The following is a 23311-nucleotide window of genomic DNA, read 5'->3' on the forward strand; positions in this document are numbered from 1 at the left end:
ATTTAAGTCAATGAGTCCATTAAAATTCAACTACCTATTGTGTCAGAGAGAGAAATATTGCTAACTACAAATTCACAGTGTGTTCATTAGGATTTGACTAATCATTTTGATAGGAGAGCAGTTAATACAGCGATTTCACTTTTATCCTGTGGTGCTTCAAAGGCATCTAGTTTTTAAATGTAGTCCGGTTAAGGTGTATGTAGTAGAGGTTTTCATATTAACCTTGCTCAATGTTAAATATAGAGTGTTGAAAATATTATTTAATGGATTAGTTTATTGGTTTCTGCATTTTGAAGAAATTTACATAAATAGAGAGCAGTTGTACCTACTGCCAAATGGTTCACTCCTGAGTTTATCGTATAGTTACTCCCAGGTACTGAAATAGAAGAAAACAAAATTTAAACCTTAGGAGCTCTGCCTGCATTTCTGTGGATTCACATTATGAAAAGGATAGAGGAACATCGCATGTGTATAGTAGTGGTTTGAGGAGAGGGTAGGGAATCTATGCAAATGAGAAAATTGGGGTATAGGCGAATCCTTAAGTTAGATGTCATTATCTGAGTTACTTTTAAAGCATTTACTGGATACACAACCAGTATTTTCTTTTTACCATCCTATAAATTGTTCGTAGAATTGCAGCCTCATGGAGGAAAATCCATCTCCTTTACCTGCGTAAATTCATTCTTTGTCTTGATACTAGCATTAATAATTGGTTTGTTAGATACTACAGGATAAAGAAACTCAGATTTCAAGAAGAAAGAAGATAATTACTTGATCGTTTCTCCCCTCAAACACCTGTTTAAAATATGTTGTCTTGAATAAAATTGTCACCTTGAACTGATGTTCTTTGCCTTCTCCACTCCCCTGCCCTTAAAAAAGGAAAAAGAAGGGAAAGCCTTATAAGAAAAGGAAAATGTGCAATCCTGGTAGCCAATGAGTTAATGTTCATTTGTAGCCGGAGGGGTCAGCATGCAGCCTGTGTTTTCTGATTGGCTGCTAAAAGGTGAAATTGAAACCACTGTAAACTTTTGACCCTGTAGCAATTCTTGTGGAACGCCTTCCACTGGTGGAGCCCAGAGCTTTACTCACTTCCCCACCCGACCCTCCCACCCTCTTTCCTGTATTTATTTTGTGTGATCCTGCAGCACTGCATGCAGTTTTTCCAAAGTGGCGGGGAGAGAGAGGCAGAACAAGCACAAGCAAGCAGCTTGCTTGCATGTCTGTTTTGGTAACATCAACTCAGCCAAAGATACCGGGCCTGTTATACTAATCTGCCAACCAGATTTTTAAGTTTTCTCGTTAATCTAAAGCTAATTAAATAAAATTTAGGCTAGTTTAGTGCCATAGTTCATCAGTGGATAGTATCGTTGTATAAGCAAAAATATGTGGTGTGATTTCCTGGATGTGTTGAATTAAAAATAAGTTTTCAGTTTTAACTACCTTTATATACCCCATTTATGTTTCCTGTATCCCTATGTAATTTTTACACAAATGGCCATTTCATCGAAGTTTTTTTATCCTTTGCCTCTTATTATAAAGAAACTCAAATGGCATTTTGGTTATGACAACTCTGGACATAATTGCAGAAATTGTACAATTAATACCTCCCCCTTTGGCTGAGATAAATGGTTTTGGATTTGTCTTGCTTTCACATGTAAATAGTGCTTAACACAACAACCCCATGAAAAAGGCAGGGTAGTTTTTCTCTTTTCTTTACTTATACTCTCATGGGACTCTGGTCTTTTTAATTATTCCTTTTATCCATGGTGTCTAGCACAATGTGGCACATGGATGCTTGGCAGATGCTTACTGAGTGAACATAGCTTTCATTTTAGGAACTTTAGTGTCTGTTTATACCTGCTTCCTTTTTCCTAATTAATTGATGGCAGTGACCGTGATTTGCTTATTTCCAAGTGCCAGTGCAGTGCCTGACATCTAATAGATACACAGCAAGTGTTTAATTGAAATCAAATTAAAGTCTAATACAAGATCATTTCAAGAAGCAGGACTTTACAAAATCTAGGTTTTCAGAAGCCAAGGCGTCTGTTTTCACTGTGTTATTATGAATTTTCAGGCTGATTTGGTATAGAACTAAATGTTTAATTTATTAAATATGTAGAATAAATTATAAGTCAGCTTGATTCTTTCTAGTATATATCTCAAGATACGTGGTAATACCTGTCCTTATTTTACTAGACATGCATATGCTGTAATTTGAAATAATTCCTTGTCCCCCACTCCCTTATCAAGAAGATTATAGTATTTAAAAAAGACTGTAATAAATGTCTTACCAATGTTCTCCTGGGAAGCAAATACATTTTTACTTAATTGAACATAGAATAATGGACTAAGTAATGGGAAAAAAAAATCTTAAACTGAGTTAAGTTTATGTATCTCAAAAAATGTGGTCCATTTTATATAACTTTATTATTATTATTTTTTAAGACAGAGTCTTGCTCTGTTGCCCAGGCTGGAGTGCAGTGGCACGATCTCAGCTCACTGTAGCCTCTGCCTACCAGGTTCAAGCGATTCTCCTGCTTCAGCCTCCTGAGTAGCTACTACAGGCACCTGCCACCACACCCAGCTATTTTTAGTAGAGGTGGGGTTTAACCATGTTGGCCAGGCCGGTCTTGAACTCCTGACCTCAGGTGATCTGCCCACCTTGGCCTCCCAAAGTGCTAGGATTACAGGCATGAGCCACTGCACCTAGACCCGTTTTATATAACTTGAAGTGTTCATATGATTTTCAACTTGCATTTGGTCTTTTCCTTTCATTATAGCTATAGATTAGCTGTAGTTGATTGTTACTAGTGAAATCTGTGGTCAGAGTTTTGATCAAAGATACTTATCAGTTGATAAATAATCCGAGTCACAAAAGTGTTGGATTTTGATGTTAAATTTAACGCTAATATTATGCAACCTTTAACCTGAAATTCGTTTGGTGAACCAGTCTACTCTGTAGTACTGTGAAGATTATTGGGCAACAGCTGACTTTTCCCAATGACAGTGGTTCCCCTTTTCTATGATTTTAGGGAAGTGAGGAAGGTGATCCTGGGAGCAGTGCCAGCAGGAGCTTGGAAAGAACAATGGGTTTAATATGATTGTGGAATCCTTGCCCCTTTCCGTGTTCAACGGTAAAAGAAAAACATGTTTATAATACTCAGTGGCTGCTTTTTGCCCTGTTGGTGTTTCCAAGCATTATATGTTACATAGTTTGGATTTTCCTGTGTATCAACTCCTCTCCCCCAGTTTTATTCTTTGTTCTGGCCTTGAGGCACATCTTCTCAGACTAGCTATTAACAAGGCTTAATTTGATGTTTGATTTCTCCCCCGTGTTCTTTTAGGTCTCTGGTGATGAAGGTTTAAAATAAAACAAAAACCTAAAACTAAAACAGGGGCCATGTTGTCCAAGATGGACTCAGACTCCTGAGCTCAAGCAATCCTCCTGCCTCAGCCTCCTGAGTAGCTGGCATTACAGGTGTGCGCTGCCATGCCTGGCCTGGTGATGCAGGTTTTGCTAATGTAGATCTCATCAGTAAACTGTTAATTCTACTAGAAAATTTAATGTCCCTGTCACCTTCTCAGATGTCTAAAGTTTCTGGAACTTGTCACATTTAGTTTTATGTCAGTATGATTTGGTTTTTGTATGTGTGATTGACTAAAATCTGAATTGTGAAAAGGGATAATCTTGTTTTTGATAAAGAAAAAAAAATACTGTCCTAAGAAATCTGCTAGGATTGTTGCATTTGCAGAATCTTTTTTCCAGACAAGTTTAACTCACCAGCAAGTTTACTAATAGTTCCATATTTACAGGATCCTGGTATATAGTACTACACCTTTCCAGGTTCCTGGTAGGCAAGCCAATCATTGTTCTGTGACTATTTGCGAATCCCTCTGGTTTAATTATACATTTCCTCGGAGGGGAGAATTTTGTACCTGGCTTGCCTTTATGTTAGTGAACTGAACTGGGTCTCTTTTCCTGTGTATGCAATGGAAAGCTGGACACTGAACACCAAGTTTTTGTAGGAAGAAAAGTTTGTTGCAAGGCTGCTGTGTAAGGAGACAGGTGTTGGGCTCAAATCTGCCTTTCTGAGCTAGAGTTTGGGTGCAGGTTTTATATTTGGAGAGTAATGAGGTGTGATCTGAGTGGATCCTGCCGTAGGGTGATGTCAAGGCTTGATTTGGTTGGATCTTCTGTCTTGCCATGTGGTGTCTGCTCTTATTCATTCGCTGTTCCTCAGTTTGATCATTTAGATTCCACCCATGGTTGCATTCTTGGTTCATCTGGGCATGCTGACTTTACGTGATCTTCCACCTGGGAGTCCAGCAGTTAAATTTGGGTCCAAGGGTGCAGATTGGCAGGGTCAGCTTTCCTTTGAGAAGTACGAAAATCAGCACTGTAACACTGGAGTATTAATCTAGGCCCTCTCACCACCTTCTGCACTAGGCAACAGTAATTGTTTGCTAGGTCTATTATTATTATTATTATTATTATTTTTTAATTTTATTTATTTATTTATTTATTTATTTTGAAACAGAGTCTCTCTCTTCGCCCAGGCTGGAGTGCAGTGGCACAATCTCGGCTCACTGCAAGCTCTGCCTCCGAGGTTCACGCCATTCTCCTGCCTCAGCCTCCTGAGTAGCTGGGACTACAGGCGCCTGCCACTGTGCCTGGCTATCCTAGGTCCATTATGCTACTAGATACTTTCTGACTCAAATTCATTTCCTGGCCGGCCATGGTGGCTCATGCCTGTAATCCCAGCACTTTGGAAGGCTGAGGTGGGCAGATTGCTTGAGGTCAGGAGTTCGATACCAGCCTGGCCAATGTAGTGAAACCCTGTCTCTACAAAAATTAGCTGGGCATGGTGGCATGCACCTGTAATCCCAGCTACTCGGGAGGCTGAGGTAGGAGAGTCGTTTAACCCAGGAGGCAGAGATTGCAGTGAGCCGGGATCATGCCACTGCACTCCAGCCTGTGCAACAGAGTGAAACTCCATCCCCCACCCCCATGTCCCTCAAAAATCTTTTCCTTATCCCACCTCTCTTGTTCCTTAGGTGCTAACCCCACTCCATGACCTTCCTTCCTCTTTCCTAATTAAGGAAAAAAACAGAATCATTTTAGAAGTGAAAACTGATTTAAAACAGGGCCAGAAGATCTTAGAAGTTCTTTACAGAAGTTCTGCCTACCTTTTCTCCCTTCATCTTATACGGATTAAATTGGATAACATAAAAATTCAAGTTAAAAAAACATCACATTTGGTCGGGTATGGTGGCTCACACCTGTAATCCCAACACTTTTGGAGGCCGAGGCAGACAGATCACTTGAGCTCAGGAGTTCGAGGCCAGCCTGGGCAACATGGTGAAACCCTGTCCCTACAAAAAATATAAAAATTAGCTGGGTATGATGGTGTGTGCCTGTAGTCCCAGCTCCTTGGGTATTTGATGTGGGAGTATTGTTTGAGCCTTGGAGGTCGAGGCTGAGGTGAGCCATGACCATGCCACCACACTCCAGCCAGCCTGGGCACAGAGTGAGATCCTGTCTAAAAAAGAAAAAGAAGGAAAAAAAAGCTACAACTTTGGTGCACAAAATTATTAAAAATATTAATTATATAAAATTACCTTCAGGCTGTGTATATAAGTAACACAAATGAATTTTATGTTTAGAGTTGGGTTTCTTCCGCTTGATATCTCAGTATGCATATGCAAATATTTAAAAAATCTGAAAAAAAAAATCCGAGACACTTACGCTTCCAAGCGTTTTGCATAAGGGATTGTCACTCGGCACTACCTAGAGTTCTCTTTTTCCTTTGTGAGCCACATGTAATGTGCCTCCCATTCCTTGCTCACTGATTTTCTCCCCTCTAATTTTAGTTTCAGAAGTACGACAGACCTTTCCATAATGCAGCTAGATTGTGGTTGGCTCTCCCCATACACTGTCTGCAGACTACACTACGTGGAATGGCCATGGCTGTAATATGTATGTTACTTGTAACTTGTGAATATATCAGTTTTCCTTTCCCCCATACCAACAGATCTACCAATTCCAGCATGAAAGCTATTAACTTTAGGCCGTAATTATGGTTGTTATCTTGGTTCGATACCATTGGAATTAGTGGCAATCAGATTGTTGCTTTATTGTTAAATTTGGAAATTCATAAGGTAAAGTGAATGTACTTACTGGCTCACTTATTTATCGCAGCAGAACCTGCATACCATTTCTTCAAGTGCAAAAGCCTGCTGTTTATATGTTCATGTGTTTTATTGCAGATTATTTTGAAGAACGGTTTCTCATTTCCCCGTTAATATTTTGTTTTGGTGGTCAAAATGCATCCTTTTATAGAAGGCAAGAAAACATCTGAGCCTTTCCTCTGGCTCTTGCTTGTTTGCTTTATCCATCCCTCCCTCATCTGATAATTTTTGGACTAGGGCATTTAAACCTTAGCTTCTGCCAGGGTATTAATGTTGTCTTTATTCTCTGTTGAGCACTCATTTTGGACAAATGAATACCCCCACAAGTTCAGAGTACCCATCTGTTTTGATCACTTTTCAAGATCTGGAACTGGTCTCCACCACCTCCACTTTGCATTATCCGTTTTTACAGGCTGACAGAGTATATATTATATATGCCATGCCTGACTTTTATTTTAATTAATTAATTAATTTATTTTTGAAATGGGGTTTCACTCTTGTTGTCCAGGCTGGAGTGCAATGGCATGGTCTTGGGTCACTGCAACCTCTGCTTCCCTGGTTCAGGCGATTCTCTTGCCTCAGCCTCCCGAGTAGCTGGACTACAGGCGCATGCCATCACACCAAACCAATTTTTTGTATTTTTGGAAGAGATGAGGTTTCACCATGTTGACTGGACTGGTCTCAAACTCTTGACCTCATGTGATCCACCCACCTCGGCCTCCCAAAGTGCTGGGATTACAGGCATGAGCCACTGTGCCTGGCCCTGACTTTTATTTTTAATTTCTTAATTTTTATTTCTTTGTGTGTGGAGATGATGTCTTGCTATGTTGCTCAGGCTGATCTTGAACTCCTGGCCTCAAGTGGTCCTCCTACCTCAGGCTTTCAAAGTTCTGGGATTATAGGCATGAGCCACTGCGTCTGATCCTATGCTTGACTTTTCAAACAGAAGTAGTGATTTTATGGTACAGTAAGACATCTACTCAAATTTCTAGGAAGAGGTGTTGTACTTGATAGCTTTTGTTTGTTCCGTAGGTCTAGGGAAGGGAAAAATGGGAAGACCTAATTTTTTTGAGAAAGAGTCTCGCTCTGTCACCCTGGCTGGAGTGCAGTGGCATAGTCTCAGGTCACTGCAACCTCTACCTCCCAGGTTCAGGTGATTCTCCTGCTTCAGCCTCCAGAATACTTGGGATTTCAGGCGCACACCACGTCGCCTGGCTAATTTCTGTATTTTTAGTAGAGTTGGGGTTTTGCCATGTTGGCCAGGCCAGCCTTGAACTCCTGACCTCAAAGGGTCTGCCTGCCTTGCCTCCCAAAGTGCTGGGATTACAGGCATGAGCCACCATGCCCTGCCGGAAGACTTAATTTGTGGGTGACTAATCATAATGCTTAAATGAAGAAAAGACAGTAGAATTCAATCCCTCTTCTTTTTTTTGTCCTCAGGATCAAAATACTTGCTGGACGGTGGACTCAGAGACCAATAAAAATAAACTGCTTGGACATCCTTTGACGGGTTAGCCAGGTAATTCAGCTTGACTTTGATTTGATCCTTTGTAATTTTTTGTCTTCAACCTTCTGAAGATACTACCCTCCTCTTTAATATATGATTTAATTAAAACTTTATGCTTCATCTTTTTCTCTGTAATGATTATTAAATGAATGAGCTTAGAGTACTTGAGTGAATACGTATGTATTTATATACACTTGGCCCTTGAATGAGTTTAGAGTAGTTGAGTGAATACATATGTATATATATACACTTGGCCCTTGAACAATTGAGGACTGAGGACACTGATTCAGTAAAAAATGTGCAGAACTTTTGACTCCTCCCAAACTTAACTACTAATAGCCTCCTCTTGCCTAGAAGCCTTACTGATAATATAAACAGCTGATTAACACATATTTTGTATGTTATATGTTATATCCTGTATTCCTATAATAAAGTAAGCTAGAGAAAAGAAAATGTTATTAAGAAAATCATGGCTGAGTGCGGTGGCTCATGTTTATAATCCTAGCACTTTGAGAGGCTGAGGTGGTTAGATCACCTGAGTCTAGGAGTTGGAGAACAGTCTGGGCAATACAGCGAAACCCTATCTCTACAGAAAATGCAAAAACTGGCCATAGTGGCTTGTGCCTTAGTCCCTGGCACTAGAGAGACTGAGGTGGGAGGACTGCCTGTGCCCATGAGGTTGAGGCTGCACCTGAGCTGTGATTGTGCCACTGCACTCTAGCCTGAGCAACAGAATGAAACCCTGTATCCAGAAAGAAAAAAAAGAAATAGAAAAAAAGAAGAAAATTGTAAGGAGGCTGGGCATGGTAGCTCACTCATATGCTCACACTATGATCCCAGCACTTTGGGGGTTGGACACGGGAGGATCACTTGAGGCCAGGAGTTGGAGACCAGCCTGAACAACATAGCAACATCCCTAGTTCTACAAAACTCATACAGAATTAGCCAGCAAGGTGGTGTGCGCTTGCAGTCCTAGCTACCTTAGGAGGCTGAGGTGGGAGATTGCTTGATCTCAGGAATTTGAAGCTCCTGTGAGCTATGATTGCACCACTACACTTCAGCATGAGCCAACAGTATGAAACCTTGTCTCTAGAAAATAAGTAAATAAATAAATAATTAAAAATGAAAGTCATGGTCGGACGCGGTAGCGCATGCCTGTAATCCCAGCACTTTGGGAGGCCAAGGTGGGTGGATCACCTGAGGTTGGGAATTTGAGACCAACCTGGCCAACATGGTCATTTTTGTAAAAATACAAAAATTAGCCAGGCGTGGTGGCGTGTGCCTGTAATCCCAGCTACTCAAAAAGCTGAGGCAGGAGAATCACTTGAACCTTGGAGGTGGAGGTTGTAGTGAGCTGAGATCATGCCACTGTACTCCAGCCTGGGCAACAGAGCGAGACTTCATCCCTAAAAAAAAAAAAAAGTCATAAGGAAGAGAAAATATATATATTATTCATTAAGTGGATCATCATAAAGGTCTTCATTCTTCTTGTGAGGTTGAGTAGGCTTGAGGAGGAGGAGAAAGAAGAGGAAATGTTGGTCCTACTGTCTTAGGCATGGCAGAAGTAGAGAAAAATCTGCATGTAACAGAACAAGTGCAATTCCAATGTGTCATACAAGGGGTGATGGTATTCGTATATATGTATATACATACCTATACAAACATAATTTTGGGGGAAGAGAAGAAATTCTCCCTCCTTATGTGTGAATATTTTAATGGCATTTAGTCAAACATCTGAATTAGCCCCAACTTATATTTACTATTTCACCTTGTGAAGACAAATTTCCCCAAATTGCTTGTGCGGCAAATAACATTTCATCTAACCCCTTTCTTAACATTTTATTTTATTTTTTTTTGAGACAGAGTCTCCCTCTGTCACCCAGGCTGGAGTGCAGTGGTGTGATCTCGGCTTACTGCAGCTTCTGCCTCCTGGGCAATTCTCATGCCTCAGCCTCCCAGGTAGCTGGGATTATAGGCGTGCACTGCCACATCTGGCTAAGTTTTGTATTTTTGGTAGAGATGGAATTTCACCATGTTGGCCAGGGTGAAACTCCTGGCCTCAAGTGATGTGCCTGCCTTGGCCTAAAGTGCTGGGATTATAGGCATGAGCCACTGCGTCTGGCCCCTTTTCTAAACTTTTAATGTTATATCAGAATAGGAAAAATGAGAATAGAAAAAGCTGCCTGCTTGCCGAGAAAGCAATCATGCTTTGCTTAGCTAAATTTCTTTTAGTAATCCCGTCATTTTCTTGGTTAGCTAGGTTTGAAATCTGAGTTGTCTTTGAATCCCACCACACTCTGATACATTTGGTAAGCAGGCTTTATCTGGCTTTCTGTTTTCATATGTCCTGTATTTGTTGCACTTTCTGTTCCTAATTTTAGCTTCCGAGGCCAAGACCCCATAATTTCATGAGGGTGTTTGTCCTTGTCTCTACTGCTTCCTTGTCCACTCAAAGTTTTGCTAGAAGATTTTCCTAAATTTATACTTTTAGCCAAGCTTATGTTGTGCTCTAAGTTTTGTGCTACCTTTCCTTGGCTTACAGAAAAAAAAAGTACAAACTCCCTTCTCTGACATTTCCAATGGTACTTTATCTGAGAATCTATCCAAGTTACCAGCCTTAGGTCTTGTAATTTCGCTATGAAATCCCTCAGTTAATTGTGATATATACCCATTCTTCTGAACATGGCAGAGAACTATCTCCACAGGTTTCTTTTTTGTTGTTGTTGTTGAGACAGAGTCTTGCCTTGTTACCCAGCTTGGAGTGCGGTGGTGCAATCTTGTTTCACTGCAACCTCCACTTCCAGGTTCAAGCCTGCCTCAGCCTCCCGAGTAGCGGGGATTATAGGCACCCGCCACTATGCCCAGCTAATTTTGTATTTTTAGTAGAGACAGGGTTTCACCATGTTGGCCAGGCCGGTCTTGAACTCCTGACCTTAGGTGATCTACCCGCCTTGGCCTCCTAAAGTGCTGGGATTACAGGTGTGAACCACTGTGCTCGGCCAATTTTTTTTTTTTTTATTCCTTTTATTTGGAAGTATACATTTACAAAAGTTGCAAAAATATAATGTAAAGAACATCTGGATATCCTTTATCCAGACTTACCCACTTGCTTTATTATTTGTATTTGTGCCGTCCTACTCTCTTTTCTCTTTCTATACACAAACATAAACACACAATTTTTTTTTAACCATTTGAGGGTGAGTTACATATGTTATGCTTCTTTCCCCTAATACTTCTGTTGTATTCCTACAAATAGGGTAATTCTTTTATATAACCATGGTACAGTTAATAACTTCATAAATGGATGTCGATGAAATCTTTTGCCCATACTCCAGTTTTGTCAGTTGACCTAAGAAAGTCTCTTGTAGCATTTTCTATGCTTCCCGTATAGACTGCAGTCTGGGGTCAGGTTCTGCATTCAGTTATTATTTCTCTTTAGCCTCTCGTTTCCTGGGATATTTTCACAGCCTTTCTTTATCTCTTATGACATTGGCATTTTTGAGAACACAACCCTTCCCTAACCCCCTTACTCTCTCCAATGGAGATGTTCTTCATTTTATGTTGGCCTGAAATTTCCTTGTGATTAGATGAACATGTTACATATTCTTGGCAGGAATACGACATCAGTAATGTGATACTCTGAGATGGAGTCATATGACTTCCATCTGTCCCTTATTGTGATGCAAATTTTGATCCCTTGGCCAAGGTGTTGCCAGATTTCTCCACTGTACGGTTTTTTCGCCCTCTCTTTTGCCAAGCAGTAAACAGCCTGTGGGGAAACAATGTAGATATTCTCATTCTTTTCACAGTTTCTTCTAGAATTCATTGACTCTTGTCTGATCCAGCCTTTTATTGTGATGATTGCAAAATGGTCATTTTTTTCTTTCCAGCGTTCCTTTCACATTACCTGTCAGCTCTTGGCTGTATTCTGTAATCAGTAGCCCTATGTATTGGTTATGGATTCATGAATTCCTATTTTTTGAATGGTTTGTGATTCACTTACCCTGCTTAATTATTTTAGTGCTCAAATTGTCCTAGAAGTTTGGCTAGTGAAGCTCCTGTAAGTGGGCCGCTGTGTCCTTGTGGGGAATAAAAGTTTTAGAGACCAGGATCTCTCTGAGTGCTAGGTGTCCTCACTAATTCTGGGCTGTTTTCTCATCTTGGCCTTTTTAGTGGATAGAGCTAGGAAATAATATGCATGCTTATACACATACACATACACATACATATACATACTCATACAGTCATCCCTTCGTACCTGAGGGTGACTGGGTCTAAGACCCTTTGTGTGCACCAAAATCTGATGCTCAAGTTCTTTAAACTATAAAGTAGCAATTGTATTTGCATGTAACCCATGTTCAATTTCTTGTATGCTTTAAATCATCTCTAGATTACTTACAAGAATGTTACAGAGAGTAAATACTGTGTAGGTTATTGTTAAACTGTATTATTTAATTTGTATTTTATTGTTGTATTGTTTTTTAAAATTTATTTTTTGAGTATTTTTGATCCGTGGATGCAGAATCCATGGATACAGAGGGCCGACTGCACACGTGTTCATTGAAACGTTGATATACATATTTTAGAAATCATGAGTTTATATCAGTATGTACCTCTTTATTCCATGTCTACAGGGTTCTTTGTACCCCATTTTTTATTTTTATGTCCCTTCTTATTATGTAGTACGTTTACTCATTTGCCTAATCCTCTAATACATCTAAAATAATTTCAGAATTGGTTTTTTCATTTCACTACAATAAACAAACTGAAAATGAGTGGAGCATTTGTCTGTAATTCTTCTCCACCTCCCAGACAGAGAGTAAATAGTTAAAATTTAAATTGCTTGGATTAGCCCTCCATACCCCTTCTCCACCCCACTGTTTTGTTTTTGTTTTTTTTTTTTTGAGACAGTCTTGCTCTGTTGCTCAGGCTGGAGTGCAGTGGCGCCATCTTGGCTCACTGCAACCTCTGCCTTCTGGGTTCAAGCGATTCTTCTGCCTCAGCCTCCTGAGTAGCTGTGACTACAGGTGTGTGCCACCACACCCAGCTAATTTGTATATCTTTATATAGAGATAGGGTCTCACCAGCCCAGGCTGGTCTCCAACTCCTGATGTCAGGCAATACGCCTGCCTCTGCCTCCCAAGGTGCTGGGATTACAGGAGTGAGCCACCACGCCCGACTTCCACCCCACTTTTACTTCCTACCTTACTTTCTGTATAATCTAGTTAAGGCATTCATTTGAAACAAAATTAAGTTTATTTACTTGTTTGCTTATGCTGCCTCTCATTCTGATTTCTGTTTTTGTAATGTATAGAATAATAACATGCTTTCAAAAGTCAGAATTATACAAAAGGCATACATTGTTTTTGTATCTCTTCCATGCCATTTTTCTTCAGTTTTCTTAGGTAACAAACGTAAACGTTTTCTGTCTTATCCTTCCTGTTTCTTTTTTTTTGATGATAATCTGTATGTTTTATTTATTTTTTATACAAAAGATAGCATACTGTATATACTCTTTTGCACTTTGCTTTTTCTCTTACTTAACTGATATCTCCTGGAAATAATGCCCTATCATGCCAAAGAGATCTTTCCCATTCATTTTAATTGTAGTAACATTTACAGAACATAAAATATACCTTTTTTTTAAAAGACAGAGTTTGGCTCTTGTCTCTCAGTCTGGAGTACAGTGGTACAATCTCGGCTCACTGCAACCTCTGCCTCCTGGGTTCAAGGAATTCTCCTTCCTCAGCCTCCCAAGTATCTGGTACTACAAGTGCCCAACACCATGCTCGTATAATTTTTGTATTTTTTAAGTAGAGACGGTTTTTTACCATGTTGGCCAGGCTGGTTTCAAACTCCTGACCTCAGGTGATCCACCTGCCTTGGCCTCCCAAAGTGTGTGGGTTACAGGTATAAGCCATTGCGCCCAGCCAGAGGACCAACTTTTGATTAAATTATAGATATCCAGTTCCAGAGCTATTTGTAAAAAAGATGTTCCTTTTTTCTTGGTTTGCTTTGGTAACTTGATTAATTGACCATATTTGCCAAAGTCTCAGGCCTCTATTCAGTGCCATCCTTATGCCCATATATGTTGTCTGATTACAGGACTGTATTTATTTATTTATTTGAGACAGAGTCTCCTCTGTCACTCAGGCTGAAGTGCAGTGGCGCACTGTCAGCTCACTGCAATCTCCGCTTCCCCGGTTCAAGTGATTCTCCTGCCCCAGCCTCCCAAGTAGCTAGGATTACAGGTTCCCGCTACTATGCCCAGCTAATTTTTTTTTTTTAAGTAGTGACGGGGTTTTGCCATGTTGTCCAGGTTGGTCTCAAACTCCTGGCTCAGGTGATCACCCTCCTTGACCTCCCAAAGTTCTGGGATTATAGGCATGAGCCACTGCGCCTGACTGACTTGAACTTTTAATGTCTCTTTTATTTGTTCTTTGATCCCGAAACTAGGAAGCAAATACAATACCCTCTCTACCAGATTTTACTTGGAATACTTATGAATTTGGATGAAGTCATCTCTTGTCCAGGTTCCCTAAATTTACTGAGTCATTGGCTGCCACTAGGTGACCTTCCATCTGTGAAGCTAGTTCCTGTAAACCAAGAACAGGTACCAGGCCCATAGGCATTGACTTCTTGTATAATATACAATCTTTGTTTTCTTTAAAAAAATTTTTTAAATTTATAAGATGTTTATTGAAATTTTTTTGTGGAAGTGAGGCATCACTATATTGCCTAGGCTGGTCTTGAACTCCTGGGCTCAAATAATCCCCCTGCATTGGTTTCCCGAAGTGTTGGTGCTGGGATTACAGGCACGAGCCACTGTGTCCTGCCCTACTGTCTTTGTTATATTGCTGGACTTGTCAAACCATTATATTATAATTATGTGACATTATATCATTATATCCTTCTTAATTATAACACATAGTATATGACCTTGATTGTACAATGATTTGTCCAGTCATTCTGGTAAATTTTATTTACCTTTGTCCTGATGGAATTTGATTAAGCATATGCAAATAACGTTATTAACATGAAAAATAGACTCAATTTTTACTTTATTTTGAGGCGGGGTCTTACTCTCTTGACCTACCTGGAGTGCAGTGGTATGATCGTGGCTCATTGCAATCTTGAATTCCTGGGCTCAAGCAGTCCTGCCTCAGCCTCCTGAGTAGCTAGGACTACAGGCATGCGCCACCACACTCAAATGTCATTTAAAAATTTTCCTACAGGCCGGGCGCGGTGGCTCAAGCCTGTAATCCCAGCACTTTGGGAGGCCGAGACGGGCGGATCACGAGGTCAGGAGATCGAGACCATCCTGGCTAACACGGTGAAACCCCGTCTCTACTAAAAATACAAAAAACTAGCCGGGCGACGAGGCGGGCGCCTGTAGTCCCAGCTACTCGGGAGGCTGAGGCAGGAGAATGGCGTGAACCCGGGAGGCGGAGCTTGCAGTGAGCTGAGATCCGGCCACTGCACTCCAGCCTGGGCGGCAGAGCGAGACTCCGTCTCAAAAAAAAAAAAAAAAATTTTTCCTACAAAACATAACATATTAAATTGTGGGCTAGAGGTAGATGAAGAAGAAAGGAAAAGGGCTTTCTCCTATAGCCATCAGAAAACAGAGTACTAAAAAATAACACCAGCCTGGGCAATATAGTGAGACCCCATCTCTACAAAAATAAAAAATAAAAACATTAACTGGGCATGGTGGCACATGCCTGTGGTCCCAGCTGCTGGGGAAGCTGAGGTGGGAGGATCGCTTGACCCTGGGAGGCTGATGCCTCAGTGAACTGTGATTGCACCATCGCACTCCATCCTGGACAAGAGACCAAGACCCTGCCTCAAAACAAAGCAAAAAACGGCTGGGTATGGTGGCTCACGCCTGTAATCCCAGCACTTTGGGAGGCTGAGGCAGGAGGATCACCTGAGGTCAGGAGTTCAAGACCAGCCTGACCAACATGGTGAAATCCCTCTCTACTAAAAACGTAAAAATTAGCCGGGGATGGTGGTGGGTGCCTGTAATCCCAGCTACTCGGGAGGCTGAGGCACAAGAATCACTTGAACCCGGGAGGCAGAGGCTCCAGTGAGTCGAGATCTCACCATTGCACTCCAGCCTGGGAAATAGAGTAAGATTGTGGCTCAAGACAAAAAACAAAAAATCAAAAGAAAAAAACCATAGCCTGAAACAAATCACTGGTTAAATTTCTCTCACTAGTTCATTTAGTCCTGTGCAGTTAATTCTGTTTTTCTTATTCTGTAGTCACTTTTAAGTTGTCTGCTTAGATGTATAAGATACCCAGACATTTTGTCCTTTAGTATAGTTTTAAAACTTAAAAATGTTAGCTCAGTAATTCATTGTCCAGAGTGTTTCATAAATTATCGGTATTTAAAGGTACTTTGTATAGTCTTTTCCATGAGAATCTTCGACTGTCCTTTGAAGACAAATTGTAGCATATGCGTCCTCAAGGGAAGACAGAGAGTAGCAGAAGCCGTCACCCATTTGACAGTAAGACATATCTGGTACTCTTCCTTTATCTTTATAGATCTTTTCATCTGATGCCCCTTTCTCTTTGGCCTGAAGGATATAATTTCATTTCCAGAATTGTTTGTCACTAATTGTCTCAACTTTTATTTATCTGAAAATGTCTCTATTTCACTCTATTTTTGAAGGTTTGGTTCACTGGATAGAAAATTCTGGGTTGATGATTTTTTTATTTCAGCAGTTTAAAGATGTTGTTCTGTTGTGTTGTAACCACCCCCCCGCCCCTTTTTTTGAAGAGGTGATTTTTAATCTTGTTCTCAGTATGTGTGGTCTTTTTTTCTTGTGGATGCTTTTAAGATTTTCTTTTTATGTTTGGTTTAAAATAGTTTGACTATGTATTTAGGTCTAGTTTTCTTTGTATTTATCCTGCATGGTATTCTTTGAGCTTCTTGGATTTGTAAATTTGTGTTTTCATCAAATATGGAAAGTTTTGGCCATTCTTCAAGTACTTTTTCTGCTTCAATTTAATTCTCCTTCCTCTGGGACTCCAATCATACCTGTTAGACCATTTGACTTTCTTTTTTTTTGAGGTGGAGTTTCTTTCTTGTTCCCCGGGCTGGAGTGCAATGGTGCTCTCTCAGCTCACTGCAACCTCTGTCTCATGGGTTCAAGTGATTCTCCTGCCTCAGCCTCCTGAGTAGCTGGGATTACAGGTGCTTGCCACCACACCCGGCTAATTTTTTTTTGTATTTTTAGTAGAGATGGGGTTTTGCCATGTTGGCCAGGCTGGTCTTGAACCGCTGACCTCAGGTGATCCCCCTGCCTCAGCCTCCCAAAGTGCTCGGATTAGAAGTGTGAGCCACCATGCCCAGCCGACCATTTGATATTTTTATAAGTCCTTAAGGTTCTACCCATTTTTCTTCAGTCTTTTTTCTTTCTCTTCTTCAAATTGGATAATTCTTTTGATATCCCTTCAAGTTCAGTGACTTTCTCTGCCAACTCAATTTCTAAGCACTATTCAACAATGAAATACTTTTACCTCTTGTTTCATTTCTACAGCCCTGTGTTGGGGTTGATAGAGGCTTCAGAAAAGGTAACAGGTTTATTAAAGTTATATACCTAGTTTGTGGCAAAACTGAAATTAGAACCTAACTCGATTATTTACAAACTACAGACCATTTTCTTTCCATAATTCAGTGAACTTTATCTTCTAATAAGTTGCTGTCATTTAAAATGTTCATACTGTTACTGGTGTGAGTGGTGGTCCTGGTAGGGGATGCTACTTAATTAACAACTTTGTCAAATTGCAGAAAATTGAAGTTCTTCTCATTTAAAAAATGGTTTTCAGTTAAAGAATTTAAGTATCCTGAAGTCAGTAATACCTTGAACTAACTTTTTAGATGACATTCCTCCAGCAGTGAAAGTATGTCTGTGGTTACTCAACAGAAAAATTTAATTCTAATGACAGACTTTTTTTGAGACAGAGTTTTGCTCTTGTTGCCCAGGCTGGGGTGCAATGGTGTGATCTCCTCTCACTACAACCTCTGCCTCCCAGGTTCAAGCGATTTTCCTGCCTCAGCCTCCCAAGTAGCTGGGTTTACAGGTACCTGCCACCACGTCCCTGCTAATTTTTTGTGTTTTGTAGAGATGGGGTTTTACCATGTTGGCCAGGCTGGTTTTGACCTCCTGACCTCAGGTGATTCACCCGCCTTGGCCTCTCAAAGTGCTGGGACTACAGGCATGAGTCACTGCACCCGGCCACCACAGACGTTTTAAAATCAAGACTTTGGAATCCCAGACTGTGGTATCATTCATTGTCTTGGAAATTAACTCTTTGGAGTACCTCCTCTTGAGTTGATGGATTTAACTTCATGAAAAATTTTAAAACCAGTTTTTCTGTCATGTTAGTTAAAATAAGAACATTACAAAGTTTGGTGAAGGAATGAAAGCATTACTAAGCCAGGATAATTATCAAGTGCCTTTATATAAACATTTTCCTAAAATTCTAATTTCTAAAGTTCTGTTATAACCTTATTAGAGAATTAGTATGGAAAAAGAATTACTGGCATAAGAATGACATTGTTAGTTGTAATAACTGTATTTATATTTCTCCTTCAGTTTATTTTGAAATTAAATTTCTAAAGTTAAAGGTAAACATTTTGATTATAAATTCTGCATTCATGCCTTCTAATTAAAATATGAACCAAATTCATAGAAATCTTTTTTTTTTTTTTTTTTTTTGAGGCGGAGTCTCGCTCTGTTGCCCGGACTGGAGTGCAGTGGCCGGATCTCAGCTCACTGCAAGCTCCCCCTCCCGGGTTTACGCCATTCTCCAGCCTCAGCCTCCCGAGTAGCTGGGACTACAGGCGCCTGCCATCTCGCCCGGCTAGTTTTTGTATTTTTAGTAGAGACGGGGTTTCACCGTGTTAGCCAGGATGGTCTCGATCTCCTGACCTCGCGATCCGCCCGTCTCGGCCTCCCAAAGTGCTGGGATTACAGGCTTGAGCCACCGCGCCCGGCCCATAGAAATCTTATAAAGCAATGATTGCTTAAAAACCAAACAACTTAAGTGAATTGTTTTTAGGTTTGTATTGTCTTATGTATAAAAATCAACATTTGTTAATTTTGCCTTGGATATAACACCTCTCATATTTAAAGCCAGAAAACACATGTTGCCAGATGGGAACTAGAAAGAGTAGTAGTCTTATCTTGGCATCATTTTCCTCATAATGACCAGTTCACTTGTTTTACACATAATCTCAGGTTCTTTCCAGCTTTAGTTTTCTACAATTGATGTATTAGATTCTACATTACAGAACCTTTTAGTTTTCTGCTAACTGCTACTACACCACTCAAGATGCATGATAACCAGTCAGATTAGAAGATGAAAGTCTTGGCCGGGCGCAGTGGCTCATTCCTGTAATCCTAGCACTTTGGGAAGCCTAGGTGGGCAGATCACTTGAAGTCAGGAGGTTGAAACCAGCTTGGCTAACATGGTGAGACGCCCTCTCTACTAAAAATACAAAAAAATTAGCCTGGAGTGTTGGAAGGCACCTGTAATCCCAGCTACTCAGGAGGCTGAGGCAGGAGAATCGCTTGAACCTGGGAGGCGGAGTTTGCAGTGAGTGGAGATTGCGTCACTGCACTCCAAGCTGGGCGACAGAGGGAGACTGTCTCAAAAAAAAGAAGATAAAAGTCTTTATAACATGACGATATTGCTGGGCATGGTGGCTCACGCCTGTAATCCCAGCACTTTGGAAGGCTGAGGCGGGCGGAACACCTGACTTTTTTTTGGAGACAGAGTTTTGCTGTTGTCGCCCAGTTTGGAGTGCAGTGGTGCGATCTCAGCTCACTGCAACCTCTGCCTTCCGAGTTCAAGCGATTCTCCTGCCTCAGCTTCCTGAGTAGCTGGGATTACAGGCTCCTGCCACCACACCTGGGTAATTTTTGTATTTTTAGTAGATTCAGGATTTTGCCATGCTGGCCAGGCTGGTCTTGATCTCGTTACCTCAGGCAATCCGCCTGCCTCAGCCTCCCAAAGTGATGGGATTACAGGCGTGAGCCACCACACCCGGCCTTATTTAAACTGACTTATTTTAGGACAGGTGCGGTGACTCACGTCTGTAATACCAGCACTTTGGGAGGCCGAGACGGGCGGATCACGAGGTCAGGAGATCGAGACCATCCTGGTTAACACGGTGAAGCTCCGTCTCCACTAAAATACGAAAAAAAAAAATTAGCCGGGCTTGGTGGCGGGCGCCTGTAGTCCCAGCTACTCGGAGGCTGAGGCAGGAGAATGGCGTGAACCCGGGAGGCGGAGCTTGCAGTGAGCCGAGATCGCGCCCTGCACTCCAGCCTGGGAGACAGAGTGAGACTCCACCTCAAAAAAAAAAAAAAAAAAAAAAAAAACTGACTTATTTTAATTTTAATTTTATTTTAAGACCGTGTCTCACTGTGTTGCCCTAGTTGGAGTGCAGTGGCGCCATCTCGGCTCACAGCAACCTCCGCCTGCCGGGTTCAAGCGATTCTCCTGCTTCAACTTCCCGAGTAGCTGGGACTACAGGCGCGTACCACCATGCCCAGCCAATTTTTTATTTTTAGTAGAGACGGTGTTTCACCCTGTTGGCCAGGCTGGTCTCAAACTCCTGACCTCAGGTGATCTGCCTACCTCGGCCTCCCAAAGTGTGCTGGGGTTACAGGAGTGAGCCACCACGCCTGGCCTTAAAATGATTTTTTAAAGGAGATGTCTATAGGGATAGGTCAATAATCTACAGTCCTTGGCTGGCGATTACTTGCAAAGGACCGTGATTTATAACTTTAAATTTTTTAGACTGGTGGGAGCTTCCAGTTGGTGTGGCTGGAAAACAGTGATTTATTGTTGGGAAGTCCAGTAAGGCCAGTTCTATCCAAACTGTTAGAATAGCTGTAAGTGATGTGGCTTTACTGAGATTCCATGAAAAAAGTAAAATATTTGATGCCATGACATAAGGCTTTTTTTTTTTTTAAATTTTTTGGTGGGACTGGTTAAAGGCTTGGCTCTGAAGTTAGAATGACTTGGATTTAATTTCTAGCTCCACGACTTGCTAGATGTATGACTTTGGGTTGAGTTTACCTTTCTATTTCTCAGTGTTTTCCAGTGAAGTAGGGATAATGTTGAACTGTACTTTCATCTACTCACTGTTCTGCGTTTCATAGGGCTGTAAGGAGGATTAAATGGGAGTAATAAGTGGAATGCATTTATCACAATACCTCTTTCAGATGTTAGATCAAGTATTTGTTCACAGGGTGATTTTTTACTTTAAACACTAAAATTCTGCATCATTTTATATAAATAAAGAGTATATATTATTTGAATTATGAAGTATACTTTGAAGGCTACTCTTGAACCCACTACTTGAACTGGAGAACGGGACGGTCAGTTCGTTCAGTGTACCTGTTCCCTGAATCTTTCTCCCTGAAGTCATCCTGCTTCTGTCCTTGAAGTCACAGCTGTCTTTGAGTTAATAATTAACTTTATTTAAAAAACTTGGAAAAAGTCTCATTTGGATGTGTCTTTGAATAATGTTTAGTTTTTTTTTGTTTTTTTAGCTTTACAAAAATACAATGGATGTAATGTGGTGGCTTTATAAATTGTAAGATCCAGCCATGTTGTGTGTAATTCATTTTTACCACCACTATATTGTATTGTTTCGCGTGGCTTCATTAGAATTCATTTTTCAAATCTGCAATTGATAAACATTAGATTTTCATCTAGCTTTTGAAGTATGAACAGCATTGCAATGATCATTTTTTGTATCTTGTTTAAAATATTTTTATTGCTGTAAAGTTTTAAAACCTTGATTTTAACTGCTAATATATTTACTTTCAGTGTAGTGATACTACTTTAGAAAAAGTACATTTTCTTTCTTTTTTTAAATTTTAGACAGGGTCTCACACTGTCCCCCAGGTTGAACTGCAGTGGCATGATCTTGGCTTACCGCAGTCTCTGCCGCCCAGGCTCAAGCGATCCTCCCACTTCAGCCTCTCGAGTAGTTGGGACTATAGGCGCTTGCCACCACACTTGGCTAATTAATATTTTTATATTTTTGGTAGAGATGGGGATTTCGCCATGTTGCCCGGGGTGATCTTGAACTGAGCTCAAGCAATCCACCTGCCTCGGCCTCCTCAAGTGCTGGGATTACAGGTGTGAGGCACCATGCTAAGCCAAAAGTAAATTTTCTTAGTGAAATGTTTTATACGTTGTTTCTTGTTTTATTAGCTAAGTTATTTCATACCACTTTTTATTTATCATAGGATTAGCAATAAGCACTGTAATTTTCCTTAAGTACTTGATTTCAAAAAAACTTCATTAAAGCATAATATACATACAAAACATTTACCAACCTTACATTTACAATTTAATAAGTTTTGACAAATGTAACCATCACCACAGTCATGATATAAAACATTTCTACCACTCCCTAAAGTTCTTTGTGCCTCTGTGCAATCAGTCATCTCCACTGGTCCCTAGCAACCAGAAGAAACCTCCAGCTGGTCTGCTTTATGTCACTACTGTTTTACCTTTTCTAAAATTTCATATGAATAGTATTTCCTTTTTGTGTGCGTTACACCTTTTATAATAGTCCCACCATTCTTGGATATTCTTTTCTTTTTCATTTTCTCTTTCTTTTTCAATTTTGGGAGTTTGTATTGATCTTAAGGCTCACTGTTCTCCCATTCCTATGTTTGGTCTACTGATGAACCCATCAAAGGCATTTTGCATTTCTGTTAGTGTTTTTGATTCTAACCTGTCCTTTTTTTTTTTTTTTTTTTTTTTGAGGTGGAGTCTTGCTCTGTCGCCTAGGCTGAAGTGCAGTGGTGTGATCTCGGCTCACTGCAGGCTCTGCTTCCCTGGTTCACGCCGTTCTCCTGCCTCAGCCTCCCGAGTAGCTGGGATTACGGTACTCGCCACCATGCCCAGCTACTTTTTGTGTTTTTAGTAGAGACGGGGTCTCTCCATGTTATCCAGGCTGGTCTTGAACTCCTGATCTCAGGTGATCCACCCACCTTGGCCTCCCAAAGTGCTGGGATTACAGGCATGAGCCACTGTGCCTGGCCTAACCTTCCCTTTTGATTCCTCCTTAGAGTTTTCATTTCTCTGCTTACGTTACCCATCTCTTCTTGCATGTTGTCAGCTTTCACCATTAGAGCCCGTTAATATATTAATCATAGTTAAGATTCCATGATTGGTTTTTAGATTTTTAGAATAAATGTTTTTAAAGAACCTGGCTTTGGCCGGGCGCGGTAGCTCATGCCTGTAATCCCAGCACTTTGGGAGGCTGAGGTAGGCGGATCATGAGGTCAGGAGATCGAGACCATCCTGGCTAACACAGTGAAACCCCATCTTCACTAAAAAATACAAAAAATTTAGCCGGGCGTAGTGGCAGGCGCCTGTAGTCCCCGCGACTCGGGAGACTGAGGCAAGAGAATGGCGTGAACCTGGGAGGTAGAGCTTGCAGTGAGCCAAGATTGTGCCACTGTACTCCAGCCTGGGCAACAGAGTGAGACTCCATCTCGAAAAAAAAAAAGAGAACCTGGCTTCTTTACTGTTGACTAGAGAACTTTGGAAGCATCATTGGCATATATTATCA

At 40.9% G+C, this 23311-nt stretch overlaps 1 protein-coding gene across 5 annotated transcripts in view; it reads left to right on the top strand.

Annotated features, from left to right (window-relative positions):
- Window positions 1-23311, top strand: part of NCOA3 (nuclear receptor coactivator 3) — a 157654-nt gene that overhangs the window by 78146 nt on the left and 56197 nt on the right. For all 5 annotated transcript variants that reach the window (XM_033186662.1, XM_033186665.1, XM_033186663.1 and 2 more), the window contains one exon: window positions 7630-7708. The gene's annotated coding sequence lies outside the window, so the exon portion shown is untranslated. The remainder of the gene's footprint in view (window positions 1-7629; window positions 7709-23311) is intronic.

The sequence above is a fragment of the Trachypithecus francoisi genome, unplaced genomic scaffold (assembly GCF_009764315.1).
Source record: "Trachypithecus francoisi isolate TF-2019V2 unplaced genomic scaffold, Tfra_2.0 Lachesis_group21, whole genome shotgun sequence".
NCBI classification, from domain to species: domain Eukaryota; kingdom Metazoa; phylum Chordata; class Mammalia; order Primates; family Cercopithecidae; genus Trachypithecus; species Trachypithecus francoisi.